This window comes from Sminthopsis crassicaudata, chromosome 3 (genome assembly GCF_048593235.1).
Source record: "Sminthopsis crassicaudata isolate SCR6 chromosome 3, ASM4859323v1, whole genome shotgun sequence".
In the NCBI taxonomy this organism is placed as follows: Eukaryota; Metazoa; Chordata; class Mammalia; order Dasyuromorphia; family Dasyuridae; genus Sminthopsis; species Sminthopsis crassicaudata.
The window spans coordinates 208,778,808-208,794,970 of record NC_133619.1 but is presented as its reverse complement, the minus strand read 5'-3'; positions in this window follow the sequence as shown (position 1 = coordinate 208,794,970).

Below are 16,163 nucleotides of genomic sequence, written 5' to 3'. Positions count from 1 at the left end.
ATCTCCAAAATATACAGAGAATTGACTTTAATTTATAAGAAATCAAGCCATTCTCCAATTGATAAATGGTCAAAGGATATGAACAGACAATTTTCAGATGATGAAATTAAAACTATTTCCACTCATATGAAAGAGTGTTCCAAATCACTATTGATCAGAGAAATGCAAATTAAGACAACTCTGAGGTATCATTACACACCTGTCAGATTGGCTAAGATGACAGGAACAAATAACGATGAATGTTGGAGGGGCTGTGGGAAAACTGGGACACTGATGCATTGTTGGTGGAGTTGTGAAAGAATCCAACCATTCTGGAGAGCAATCTGGAATTATGCCCAAAAAGTTATCAAAATGTGCATACCCTTTGACCCAGCCATACTACTACTGGGCTTATACCCCAAGGAACTACTAGAGAAGGGAAAGGGTCCTATATGTGCCAAAATGTTTGTGGCAGCCCTTTTCATAGTGGCTAGAAGCTGGAAGATGAATGGATGTCCATCAATTGGAGAATGGTTGGGTAAACTATGGTATATGAATGTTATGGAATATTATTGTTCTATAAGAAATGACCAACAGGAGAAATACAGAGAGGCTTGGAGAGACTTACATCAACTGCTGCTGAGTGAAACGAGCAGAACCAGAAGATCATTATACACTTCAACAATGATACTGTACGAGGATGTATGCTGATGGAAGTGGATTTCTTCAACATACAGAAGAGCTAATCCAATTCCAATTGATTAATGATGGACAGAACCAGCTACATCCAGAAAAGGAACACTGGGAAATGAATGTAAACTGTTATTTTTACCTTCTGAATCCAATTCTTCCTGTGCAACAAAAAATTCGGTTCTACACACATATATTGTATCTAAATTATACTGTAATATATTTAACATATATAAGACTGCTTGCCATCTGGGGGAGGGGGTTGGGGGAGGAAGGGAAAAAATCTGAATAGAAGTAAGTGCAAGGGATAATGTTGTAAAAAATTACCCATGCATATGTACTGTCAAAAAATGTTATAATTATAAAATAAAATAAAAAATTAAAAAGAAAAAAAAAAGAATAGTAATGGTGATAGTAAGCAACCTTGTTTCACTCCTGATCTTACTGGGAAAACTTCCAGTTTATCCCTATTACATATGATGCTTACTGATGGTTTTAAATATATGCTCCTGACTATATTAAGGAATAGTCCATTTATTCCTATACTCTCAAGCATTTTTAGTAAGAATGGATGTTGGATTTTATCAAATGCTTTTTCTACATCTATTGAGATGTTGTTGTTAATTTGATTATTAATATAGTCAATTATATTAATAGTTTTCAGTTTTAAGACTAACAATTTTATTTTCCTCTTTCCTTTTTCTGATCAGATTTACCAAAGGTATATCTATTTTATTTTTTTTTCATAAAACAACTTTTAGTTTTATTTATTAATTCAAAAGTTTTTTTTTTTTTACTTTCAATATTATTAATTTCTCCTTTTAATTTTAGAATTTCAAGTTGACTATTTGATTGGAGTTTTTTAATTTGGTATTTTTCTAGCTTTTTAAGTTGCAACCCCAATTCATTGATCTTCTCTTTCCTTATTTTATTCAAGTAGGCCTCTAAAGATATAAAATTTTCCTTTATTACCAATTTCGCTGCATCCCACAAATTTTGGTATGATGTCTCATCATTGTCATTATCTTGAGTGAAATTATTAATTGTGTCTAAAATTTGCTATTTCACCCAATTATTCTTTAAGATGAGATCATTTAGTTTCCAATTATTTTTTGGTCTATTTACCCCTAACTTTTTTTTGAATGTAGTTTTTATTGCATCATGATCTGAAAAGAAAGCATTTACTTTTTCTGCCTTCCTGCATTTAATATTGAAGTCTTTATGTCCTAATACATGGTCAGTTTTTGTATAGGTTCCATGAACTGCTGAGAAGAAAGTATACTCCTTTTTATCACCATTCAGTTTTCTCCAAAGATCTATCATACATAGTTTTTTTTCTAATGTTCTATTTTACCTCTTTAATTTCCTTCTTATTTGTTTTGTGGTTTGATTTGTCTAATTCTGAGAGTGCAAGTTTGAGACCTCCCACTATTATAGTTTTGCTATCTATTTCTTCTTGTAACTCTCTTAACTTCTCTTTTAGGAAATTGGATGCTATACCACTTGGTGCATATATGTTTAGTATTGATATTGCTTCATTGTCTATGCTACCCTTTAACATTATATAGTTTCCTTCCTTATCTCTTTTAATTAGATCAACTTCTGCTTTTGCTTGATCTGAGATAATTATGACTACCCTTGTTTTTTTTTTTTTTCACTGCACCTGAAGCATAATAGATTCTGCTCCAGCCTTTTACCTTTACTGTGTATATATCTCCCTGCTTTAAATGTGTTTCCTGTCAACAACATATTATATATATGGTTCTGACTTTTGATCCAGCTATATGCCTCCGCTTAATGGGAGAGTCCCTCCCATTCACATTTACAGTTAAAATTACTAAGTCTGTATTTCCTGCCATCATACTATCCCCATATTATGCTTTTTTTCCTTTGCCCCTCCCATATTAACCTGTATTTCCCCAGTATTAAACTTATGGGCCCCACTTGCGTCACACAGCCCTCCCTCTTTAGAATCCCTTCCTCCTCCCTTTAAATATTTTCCCCTTTTTTTGTACCCTTCCCTTATTTCTCTTTTCCTTTTCCCTTTTTCTCTCCCACTTTTTAATGAGGTGAGATAGAATTCTCTGTAAAACAAGTATGACAATTATTTTCTCTTTGAGCCAACTCTGATGAAAGTAAGATTCACACAATGTTCCTCCCCCTCTCTAAATTCCCTCAGATATGATAGGTTTTCTTTGCCTCTCTGTGGGATGTAGTTTCCCTCTTTTTATCTCCGCTTTCCTCTTTTTCTGACACTATCCCCTTTCCATTTCCACTTCCCTTTTTTTTAATGTTATATCAGTAAAATCAAATAATATATGTAGTCTTTCTGTATATCCACAACAGAAATACAGTTCTCAAGAGTTCCTTTTACCTTTTTCTGCTTCTCTTGAGTCCTATGTTTGGAGATCAAATTTTTGGTTTAGATCTGTTTTTTTTTTTTTTTTTTTTCCCTTAGAAACAAATGGAATTCTTCTGTTTCATTAAATGTCAATCTTTTTCCATGGAAGAAAATGCTCAGCTTAGCTGGGTAGTTTATTCTTGGTTGCATTCCAAGTTCTTTTGCCTTTGAGAATACCAGATTCCAGGCCCTTTGTTCCTTTAATGTGGAGGCAGCCAGATATTGAGTGACCCTTATTGTGGCACCTCGGTATTTGAATTGTTTTTTCCTAGCTGCTAGTAATATTTTTTCCTTAGTCTGATAGTTCTGAAATTTGGTCACAATATTCCATGGAGTTTTTTTTTTTGTTTTGTTTTGTTTTTAGGTTATTTTTCAGAAGGTGTTTAATGAATTCTTTCAATGCCTATTTTACCTTCTGGTTCTATTACCTCAGGGCAGTTTTCTTTGATGATTTCCTGTAAAATAGTATCTAGGCTCTTTTATTCATCATAATTTTATGGAAGTCCAATCATCCTCAGATTATCTCTCCTAGATCTATTTTCCAGGTCTATTGTTTTTCCAAGTAGATAAGAAATATTTCTTTCATTTTTTTTTTATTTTTTTGGTTTTGCTTGACTGATTCTTGATGTCTCAAGGAATCATTCATTTCTATTCAGTTCTGATTTTTAATGAGTTATTTTCTTCATTAGTTTTTTTTAACTTCTTTTTGCATATGTCCAATTGAGTTTTTAAATGAGTTGTTTTGCTCTATGGAATTTTTTTTCCATTTCAATATTTTTTTTTTTAGTGAGTTATTTTCTTTTTATAATTCACAAATCCTACTTTCCTGGGAGTTCTTTATCTTTTCCAATTCACAAATTCTGTTTCCCTGCACTTCCTGGGAGTTTTTTATCTTTTCCAATTCACATTTCAGGAAGTTGTTTACCTTTTCCAGTTCAGATTTCAGATTTTCTTGCATAGCTTCTCTTTCCTTTCCCCATTTTTCTTCTAGCTCTCTTTTAAGATTTTTAATAGTCTCTTCTAGGAGAGCCTTTTGTTTTGGGGACCAACAATTGTCTGGAGATTGTCTGCTATTAGTCTCCTTGTAGTTGAAAACCTGCTCTTTTTTTGTATAGAAGCTATTAATCATCCTTTTTAATTTTTTTTACTCATTTTTTAAAGCCTATAGGGTCTGCCTTCAGATCCCGGAGCTTACCAGCTTCTCTGCAGAACAGGGATAGGTGTATGGACGGCCTGCCAACTGGCTACAAGGCCCAGCTGCGGGGGTGGGGGTGGGGGGTGTCCTGCAAAGAACCCCACTGTGTGGATTAATGACTGCCCTGAGGCAAGAGGCTGAGCAGTGAAAGTGTCACTACCTCTATCCAAAGCCTGCTGGGGGACTGTGGGTATTAGCAGCTGACCAATGAATAGCTTTGCACAGACCAGAAGTGTCTCTGCCCTGGCAGCATGGAATTTCTGTTGCCCCAGGCTAAGCCTTCCACTGAGCAGATTAGAGGCTGCCCTGGGGTGTACCCCCCTGCCATGTAGATTTGCAGCTGCCCTGGATGTGCTTCAGTGTACAGCTGCAGAATTGCGCTGGTCTATGCTGAGTCACTTCTGGTTTGGGGGAGAGGGAGTATTATGTTAGCTTCTGGCATTTTTAGAGTACCTTGTACCTTTGGCTCTAATCTCTCTGCTGGTCCACTCCTTTACAATCAAGGCTGAATGCTTTGGAGCCTATGGCAGAGTCCTTTCCACCACTCTTCTATCCATAGAAGCTACCCCGGTCCCTGGACGCTCAGGACACCAGACTTCCTATCTCCCTGCCTGCCACTGGTCTGTTCCCGCCCTCAGGACAAACCTGCTCTGGCACTCCTCCAGATTATCTTCGGCTGGTAAGTCATTGTACTTTTAATTTTTGTGAATTTCATTAGTCAAGCACTATTTTGGAGGCTGATTTCAATGACTGGTAGTGAGGGCATGAGAGGAGCTTACAGAGTTGCGTGTACATTCTCCACCATCTTGCCTGTGACCCCCCAGACATTTGTGTTTTAAAAATTATATGACTTCAGTTTTTTTTTTAATAAAAAATAAGTTTATGATTAAGTAAAATGGAAATTTCATTATTCTAAAGAATGTGTTATTAGAAAAAGATAGTCTGACTTGTTCTGTGGGACTAATGTGATTCTCTGAACATAGTTATGGATTTCAAAATCTCTTTCTTTGAAAATAAGTGATTATGTATCATTAAAATGAACAATTAAAAAAATTTTGAGTGGTATATGAAAAATATTGTGCAAAGAAGATAGAAATAGTAAAAAAACAAAAACAAAAACAAACAAACAAACAAAAAGCCATGGCAACCTCTCCTCCAAAGGAATTCGTATTCTATCCAGGGAGGCATCATATACAAAACTATTCAGTTCCAAGTGAAATGAGAAGGTACCATAATCCTTAGAGTGCAGCAGCAAAGTATCTAGTAGTATGTACATTATTTTTATGTCATTTTGATGCCGTGCTAGTGGTAGAGAATTGAGGTGGGGAATCCCCTCTGGTCAGAGATGCAGGGCCAATGTGAAAGAATTCACAAACTCAAAATCTGAATGGAAGAAAAATGAAGTTTATTGACACTGAGAAGGCAACTTTGCTAGGAAGACAGACTTCTTAGTGGGAAGAGGTCCTGTTAGGGAAATAAAGGTTAATATGAAGAAGAGGCTATCTTCACAATGAGCAGGAGTACTTGTAGGAAGCTTTGTTTTGTTGGCAAATCTTACTTTGGACTTCTTTAGAGATTTGGAGTTCAGAATTGTCATTTATTGGAGGTTTGGGGCTGTGGCTTCCATTGAATGGGATTCCTTCAATGTTGTCAATGCCCCAGGCCTAGATTTACAGTTTAAAAGAGAGTACTTATCTTGGAGTTTCAAGCCACTCAATAGGAATATCAGGCCCAGATCTCTGACTGAATGAGACCACTTAAGAGGTGTTAGAGTTGCTGGAAGTGGTTCAGGGCTAATCTTCCAAAAAGAATGAAACCACTTAACTGCCCTGAAGGGTGGGTCTCTGTCAGAGGAGTTTCAAGAGTTCATTGTCATTGCTTCCCTCCAAAAGTCAAGGGAGACAGTTTCAGTGTTCACTCCCCATCAATTTCCACTGATCTTTCCTTTTCTAATATTGAATAGTTTTACATTTCCCAAGATTGGTGAGCCATGAGGTAAAGCCTTTGAAGCACCTTGAAGGAAAAAATCTCCTTGAACCCTGACAATGTAAAGACTCCACCTGAGAACAAGCAGTTTCATTCTGTTGTGTGAGAGGGGCTGGTTGAGTTTGGAGTTGGAGATACCAATCCCATTGAATTGGAGAAATACCCATTCAATTCTAAGATTTTCTATTCAATTCCAGGTAGGGCTAGCCATCTCAAGCTGTACCCAACCCCATCAAGAGCAACCCCCAGCTTGTAGCCAAGGCTAATAAAAAGAGCCAATCTAAAACCCTCTCTTTGCAGAGGTCATGCTATGCTATGTTATGCCATGCTATGTCAAGGAAACCCCTGCCTTGATGGAATAATATTCTCTTCCAGCACCACTCTCTCTTCCTCTCCCTTACCTATTTCCCTAAATGAGACTTTATGCCTCTCTGTCAGGATTTCTCTAAACTATACTTCCTATATTTGTCTATAACAAACCTCTTTTGTCAATCTAGGTTTTCGGGTTTGTAAATTCCTTTATAAAGCCATTTGGTTCCCTGAACACTAAACCTGCCACTAGACCTTATTATTTAACTCCTCGACCACCAGGAACCCTAATCTCGTTATTTGGTTCCTTCACAATCCTAAATCTAGACCTCATCATATTTTGGTTTCCTAACCAAAGGGAACCCCAAAACCTAAATTTCATCAATATTTTGCATGTTGTCTAATTTCACTATTAATAGGGCAGTTCTTGAGAAATGGGTGTCTTTGCTGAAATTTGGAGTTTAATGAGTAAGTTCCTGGTATGGGTTTCACTAGACTTAGTCATACTTCTGAGAGCAATTCACAGGCTAAAGAAGGAGTTTGCTTAATCCTATGATTGAGACCTGTAGTTTTTACATTCACATCCCTCCATGCTCATCAGGAAAATACAATGGGTGCTGAGATTTTAAACACTCATATATTAGGAGAACTGCTTATCAGTGGATTCCACATGATTCATGAATTCCCAGAAAGTACTTGAGAGGCAGATTTATTGGCAGCATATTGACACTTTTCATAGCCAGGAGTTGACAATGGATATAGTGAAGTCCAGAGACAAATGGTAGAGGTCAAGGAGGAGAAGTGGATCTGGAAAGCAGTTTAGTGAAGCTTTAAGTAATACCTAAAGAAAAAGTCAGAGTTTATCTTAACATAAGCCAAGAGTTAAAGAGGTAGAGTTGTCACTTGGAAGAAGACTGTAGAAATTTTTAAAGGCTTTACTATGGAAAGAAGGATAAGTCTTCTCAGGGGTGAGGGAGTTAATGATGAGGTCTTCAGTGTTAGGTGTGGTTAGAATAGGAACTGATAAAAATTCATCCCTGAGGCAGGCAAGGAGAAATCAGTTTAGCAACATGATTCTACCCTTTGGGGAGGTGGTCCAGTTTAAAACTGAAGTTATGTCAAACTCCTGAGATCCAAGTCTTGAGCACTCTCACCTTGCCATGCTATATTAGAAATCCCAATCACATCCCTGAGATTAAATTTTTTCCCCACAAAACCTACTTATAGGCCATCCCATGGCTGCTGCCTTTCTTTGGGTCAGTCTCCCATGTCCTTTTCTACTGGGTAATTGTGTGTTCCACTGAAAAACTTTCATATGTTCTCCCATTCTATTTGATATGTACCATTCCTGGTGTCTATCGTATCTCTTCCTTTTGTCTATAACCTCTTCTCTAAATAAATGTGTGATAGAGATGCTAGAGTCTATACTCTCTTTTCCAAATTAACTAATCAGAGACATCTTCAGACACAAAGAGAAAACATTCATTTAATCCCTGACTGGAGAGGCCTAATAACACCTGGGAGGCACCCCAGTCCCATCCTAGACCTAAAAAGTTTGTCAGGGAGTAAATAAAAAAAGAATCACGTCCTTTCATTGGATATATGAAAAGGAAGTAATCATCCTTGACCAATGGTCACCAATGTTGTCTGCTTCTGTGGGTCACATCACTTTCTGTCACTTCCTGTAGTTGATTTAAGGTTTTACTTAACTTTTTATAGACCTCCAGGTCCAGAAATCACGTGACTTCCTGCAATCTCATGTCCAAGGCCTGATCTTCTAGCTCTGGGAATAAGGATCATGTGACTTAGGCCTAGTCTCTTAGATTGAGAAAACTTCGCCCAAATCAGTCCCATTCATAAATCATAAATACATTCATAAGGTTTCTCTTCAGGAAATTCTTTCCTCTCTGGGCAGCTGCTTCTTAGAATATCTGGCTCCAAATCTGGAATTATGCCCAAAAAGTTATCAAAGTGTGCATACCCTTTGACCCAGCAGCGCTACTACTGGGCTTATATCCCAAAGAAATACTAAAGAGAGGAAAGAGACATATATGTGCCAAAATGTTTGTGGCAGCTCTTTTTGTAGTAGCTAGAAACTGGAAGATGAATGGATGTCCATCAGTTGGAGAATGGTTGGGTAAATTATGGTATATGAAGGTTATGGAATATTATTGCTCTGTAAGAAATGACCAGCAGGAGGAATACAGAGAGGCCTGGAGAGACTTAAACCAACTGATGCTGAGTGAAATGAGCAGAACCAGAAGATCACTGTACACTTCAACAACAATACTGTATGAGGATGTATTCTGATGGAAGTGGAAATCTTCAACATAAAGAAAAACCAACTCACTTCCAGTTGATCAATGATGGACAGAGATAGCTACACCCAGAGAAGAAACACTGGGAAGTGAATGTAAATTGTTAGCACTAATATCTGTCTGCCCAGGTTGCATGTACCTTCGGAATCTAAAGTTTATTGTGCAACATGAAAATGATATTCACACACATGTATTGTATCTAGACTATATTGTAACACATGTAAAATGTATGGGATTGCCTGTCATCGGGGGGAGGGAATAGAGGGAGGGGGGATAATTTGGAAAAAAGAATACAAGGGATAATATTATAAAATATATATATATAATAAAAATTATTAATTAAAAAAAAATTTAAAAATAAATAAATAAATAAATAAAATCTAAAGACAAAAAAAAAAAAAAAAAAAAAAAAAAAAAATCTGGCTCCAGCATCCAAGATGCATTCTTTCTTTCCAATTGGTAGATCACATCTGGTTTGGAAACTGCAAATCCCAAAAAGACCAAGTTCCTATAGTCCTCCAGCATCACCTCCCTGTACAATTCCTTCTGAGTATTGCCAAAGAGAATGGCCATTGTGAATTCTTCACATGACTGAACTCCAACTTTTTGTGCCTACCATCACCTGGTATCTATATCACTCACATCATTTTTGTGTTTTACTTCATTACCAGAGTAGGGGATTTCTTTGGCTAGCTTGTGGATTGGTTGGGCTAAGTGTTTCTTAAGAAGGCTTGTAGGTGGGTACAATTCTGTGCTCATTTTCCTGACAAGCATAAGTGACTAGGGTGCTTTTGTCTTCCTGGTCACCAGGGAGGTTTCGCACTGTTTTCCAGAAGATTGTACTGAAAAATATGGTGAGCCCTACTAATTGTAAAGAATAAGAAGATTATGGACTTAGCAAAAAAAAAAAAAAAAAAGTAAACACAAGGGAGTTTGGTGCTTCACTGATATCCATAAAATATTTTAAATGAAATGTAATAGGTCAATTCTTTAAAAAATTTTCAGGAAAGTCACCTGCAAACTAGGGAGTAGAGTCAATGAAATACTTGGCCTCTAAACAGGAAAATGTAAATGTTAAGGACCATGCCTAAAGGCACTGTAAGGGGCAGGTCAGTTTTCTGAGAGCCTCCACAGCTGTGAACCTCTGAAGGCTTGCAAAGTAGTCTTTACTGACACAGGTGTTGCTTATGGACTGGGAAAATAAATTGAAAATAAATTCTCTGGAAGAGAAGAGATATCAGGCAAAGTAATGGCCTCTCACTGTCTCTCAGTCTCCTGGAATCACCATCATCCTCTCAGAATAAGAGAAGAAAAGGTCTACCAGAGGTAAAAACAAAGTTACATATTGTGTTCCAAACAGGTGAGTTCAAATGTTACCTCAGAAATTTATAAGCTGTGTACTTGGGGAAATTCATAATTTTTATTTATTTCAATTCTATCATCTGAATGGTTAAATTGTTATAAATGTGTATAACATACAGTTATGGAGGGAGTACCCATACCAAATATATCAGAGATATATTGAAGTATTTTTCTAAAAGAAAAATTATGGTTATGGAATATGTTGAATTATTACCTTCCTGCTTTCTAGGAAATAGTAAAAACAAAACGAAATAAACAAATAAAAACAACCCAGTGTCTTGTGGAAAATGTTCCTTCTGATCTCCAGTAAGATTAAAAAAAAATAGTTTGAAGCTATTAATCAAATCCCTAAGAAAAAATCTCCAGGACCAGATAAATTTGCATTGAAATTCTACCAAACATTTAAAAAAATAAAGTCCAATGCTATATAAACTATTGGAAAAATAGGAATTGAAGGAAAAATTCAACATCCATTCTTATTAAAAAGTATAGAATATAGGAATAAATGGACTTTTCCTTAAAATAATCAGGAGCTGGGGCAACTAGATAGCGCAATGGATAGAGCGCCAGCCTTGAATTCTGGAGGACCCAAGTTCAAATCTGGTCTCAGATACTTAACACTTCCTAGCTGTGTGACCCTGGGCAAGTCACTTAACCCCAGCCTCAGCAAAAAAAAATAATAATAATAATAATAATAATCAGGAGCATCTATTTAAAACCATCAGTAAGCATCATATGTAATGGAGATAAACTGCAACCATTCCTACTAAGATCAGAAGTGAAATAAGGTTGCCCACTATCACCATTGCTATTCAATATTGTATTAGAAATGCAATAAGAGTTAAAAAAGAGATTAAAGGAATTAGAGTAAGTAATGAAGAAACCAAATTAGCATTCTTTGCAGATGATATACTTAGAGAACACCAGAGATTCTAATAAAAAGCTATTAGAAATAATCCAGAACTTTAGCAAAGTTGCAGGATACAACATATATCTACATAAATCCTCAGCATTTTTATACATCACCAACAAATTCCAACAGCAAGAGATGCAAAAAGAAATTCCATTCAAAATAACTGTCAATAGCATAAAATGTTTGGGAATCTACATGCCAAAGGAAAGTCAGGAACTATATGAGCAAAATTACAAAATACTTTCCACACAAATAAAGTCAGATTTAAGTAATTGGAAAAATATTAAGTGCTCTTGGATAGACCGAGTGAATATAATAAAGATGACAATATTACCTAAACTAATCTATTTATTTAGTGCTATACCAATTAGACTCCCAAGAAACTATTTTAATGATCTAGGAAAAGTAACAACAAAATTCATGTGGAAAAACAAACGGTCAAGAATTTCAAGGGAACTAATGAAAAAAAAAAATCAAATGAAGGTGGCCTGATCTAAAACTATGTTATAAAGCAGCTGTCATCAAACCTTTTGGTATTGGCTAACAAATAGACTAGTTGATTAGTGGAATAGGTTAGATTCACAAGACAAAATAGTCAATAACTATAGCAATCTAATGTTTGAGAAACCCAAAGATCCCAACTTTTGGGATAAGAATTCAGTATTTGACAAAAACTGCTGGGAAAATTGGAAATTAGTGTGGCAGAAACTAGGCATGGATCCACACTTAACACTGTACACCAAGATAAAGATCAAAATGGGTTCATGATTTAGGCATAAGGAACGAGATTATAAATAAATTAGAGGAAGATAGGATAGTTTACCTCTCAGAGTTGTGGAGAAGGAAAAGAATTTGTGACTAGAGAAGAACTAGAGATCATTATTGATCACAAAATAGAAAATTTTGATTATAACAAGTTACAAAGCTTTTGTACAAACAAAACTAATGCAAACAAGATTAGAAGGGAAATAAATTGGGAAAGCATCTTTACAGTTAAAAGTTCTGATAAAGGCCTCATTTCCAAAATATATAGAGAATTGACTTTAATTTATAAGAAATCAAGCCATTCTTCAAATGATAAATGGTCAAAGCATATGAACAGACAATTTTCAGATGATAAAATTGAAACTATTGGTATTCATACGAAAGAATGTTCCAAATCATTATTGATCAGAGAAATGCTAAGTAAGACAATTCTGAGATACCACTACACACCTGTCAGATTGGCTAAGATGACAAGAAAAGATAATGTCTAATGTTGGAGAGGATGTGGGAAAACTAAGATATAGATGCATTGCTGGCGGAGTTATGAACGAATCCAACCATTCTGGAGAACTATTTGGAACTATGCTCAAAAAGTTATGAAACTGTGCATACCCTTTGACCCAGCAGTGTTACTACTGGGCTTATATCCCAAAGAAATACTGAGGAGGGGAAAGGGACCTGTATGTACCAAATTGTTTGTGGCAGCCCTTTTTGTAGTGGCTACAAACTGGAAATTGAATGGATTCCCATCAATTGGAGAATGGTTGGGTAAATTATGGTATATTAATGTTATGGAATATTATTGTTCTGTAAGAAATAACAAGCAGGGTGAATACAGAGAGGCTTGGAGAGACTTACATGAAGTGATGCTAAGTAAAATGAGCAGAACCAGGAGATCCTTATACACTTCAACAACAATACTATATGAGGATATATGTATTCTGATGGAAGTGGATATCTTCAACAAAGAGAAGATCTAATTCAGTTACAGTTGAGCAATAAAGGTCAGAATCAGCTACACCCAGAGAAGAAATAGTGGGAAATGAATGTGGACTGATTGCATTTTTGTTTTTCTTCCCAAGTCATTTTTACCTTCTGAATCCAATTATTTTGCATCAAGGGAACTGTACGCATCTGTACACATATATTGTATTTAAGATATACTTTAACATGTTTGTCATGTATGAGACTGCTTGTCATCTAGGGGAGGGGGTTGAGGGAGAGAAGGGAAAAGTTGGAACAGAAGTGAGTGCAAGCAACAGTGTTGAAAAATTACCCATGCATATGTTTTGTCAATAAAAAGCTACAAAAAAAAATAGTTTGCCCAAGTTCAGAAAACATTTGATATCTCTGATGGTCCATCCAAGAATAAATTTGACTTGATGCTGTTGAATTTTCAATTTTCACAGTAATAGTGCATTATATAAAGTGCTTGGTGAATTTGATTCTGTCTTATGTTCTTAATAATATGCTCAGCTCTGTGCTCTTTTAGAAACAGTGGAAACAAAAGGCTTAAGGCGTCTTCACAATTTCTACTTAGGTTCAAGGTCTACATTTGTTGACACATACTCTCTTTTTTAAGATTTTTTTTAAGAAAGGATGTCTCTGCCTAATATCATTTAATTTGATGGGAACCATGATCCCATAACACAAAGCATTGCATTCTATTTGGTGAGCTACATTTTCATTTAAATTATTCAGCAGCAGATTGCATTCACTTTGAAGAATACATTGTCTTATAAAAGAAAGTTTATATTTAGTAAATGTCAACTAATAGTGATTAAAGTCTGGAAGACTTTGGAAGATTATCCCCTGCAATTTGGTGAATAGAACAACAAAAAAAAATGGAAATTAAAAGTCATGTTGCTATAGAACTATACTCTGAAATTTTAGCTAAGTACCTGCCAAAATTAGTTAAAATACACACACACACACACACACACACACACACACACACACACACACATATACACACACTCACACGTGTCTTGAAAGTAATTGGGCCCTGTAAACCACCATCACAATGTTGAAGTAAGGAGATCTCAACACACTTGACATTTCAGCTTTATTATAGTTTTTTAAACACAAAAGCAAGAATTGAGCTTTTTGCACAATGTTAAATGTTACAACTTTAAGTCAGTCATGTATTTGTTCAACTCACAGTTAAAACACAATCTTGGCCATCTATTTAGATTTTTTTCCCCACAAGTTATATCCCTTCCCATTAGAGAATTTGGGAAATTACATATTTTTGAGCCACATTTAAACTTTTAACTTAAATTTTCTAAATAAAAGTTTCCATCAAACATGTCAAATGTTATAGTTTGAAGTGGCTGCATAGAAGCAATTGAAACCAAATATTGATAAAAATGATGAAGTTTATAGTAGCTTTAGGATAAAATAAGCAAAATACTTATTGTCTATATTTGTCTCTGAAATAGCCTAAAATGGACTGAAATGTTAATGTTTGAGCCTTATAACCGCCAAATTGTTTATGAAATGATAAATATCACTAAAAATGGTAATAAAAAAACTAATAAAGTTATAAATGGCATCACATTTGTGAGAGCATGTGCTTGAAGTAGTGTAATAAATTATAATCTCATAATTATTGGGGAGAAAGAAATTGCATTTTCTTATTAAATAAAGAATAAACACTTGGTCCTGTTATAGCATGCAATTTAGCAGTGACTAGGAACCACCATTAAGGTGTAAAGATATGTTTTTTATCTATTTGTAATTTCAATTAATTGTAAATCTTAAACGTCCCATTTGAAATGATTCATGTGTTATAGCTAAAAATGAAAAAGATTTTTCTAAATCTAGCTTTTTTCCACCTTTTAATTTTTCTTAATATGGAGATATTCTAGATTGAATATATTTATTTCTTTACATTATGGGAAATGAAGGCTCAATCCTTCCTTTGACTTCAGACTTCTTTTATTTTGCCTTTTCACTCTTGTAGAATATGACTGTTTTCAAAGCCAATTTTGAATGACAACCCTAGTATCATTATTCCTTTTAGTTTTTCTTCTTTGACTCAAAAATATATCAAATTATTATAAAGTTGCACATATTATCACAATCATATTATGGTATTATGGTGAATAGGACACTGAGCTTGGAGTCAGGAGATATGAAATTATATATATATATATATATTAGCTAGGAAATGTTAAGTGTCTGAGGCCAGATTTGAATTCAAGTCTTCCTACCTTCAGGGATGGTGCTCTATCCACTATGCTGCCTAGATGCCCCGGAATAAAATATTTTATTTAAATATTTAATAACACTGGGAATATGGATAGTAGTAGCAGCAGCAGCAGTAGAAGTAGCAATAGTCATAATCATAGTAGATATGGTAGTCATAGTAACTATTAATAAACTTAGTGTTTAGTCTAATAAGCTTAGAGTATTGTTTAGATAGAACACTAAGCACTTAAAGCTTTTTAAGCAGGACTACCCAACTAGTATGTTTTAGAAGCAAGACATGAATCTTGGCCTTCTTGGTTCAGAAGCCAGCCCTCTATCCACCCTAATGCATTTCCTTTCATACTTATTTAGGAATAGTTAATGCAAATTTGGAGCATATATGCCTAGGTAATTTATTTTCCCTATGTACCAAAAGCTTTTGGGGGCATGTGTGGAGTCAAGAATGCTGCTTTTGTATATTAAAAAATGTCATGGGCATGAAAGAGAAATTAGAGGAGAGAGTCCAGATTTGGAAGAAGTAGTAGGAAGATATGAGAGATGGTGCCAGATGGAGATACTTAAATACAGTGAGAAAGGCCTACACTAAAGGACATTGAATTAACACAGTCCCTGGAGGAAAAATAAATAAACAAAAAACCCTAAAACAGAACAGTGTCTGAGAGGTATATTGATCAAATAGGAGTGTGTTGGAGTACTACATGGAAGAGAAAATTTGATGAACAGGAAATCATAGCAGAATTAAGGGATGGCTGGAAGCTAAAATTATGAAATATAAATCTATAACTTAAAGGAGCATACTCAGACCTTCCTTTTTTTTTTACTTTTAAATTTTGTTTTATTTTAAATTTATGAAATAAAACAAACATTTCCAACATATATCAGTCTGGCTGAACAAGAGAATACTGGAAATATGATTTACCAAGATGTTAGCAAAGCACTTAAAGTCTCTCATACAATTCTCATGGATACAAGGGAAAGATATTAGCTAGATGATAATACTGTTAGGTAGATTCAAAACTGGCTGAATGGCTG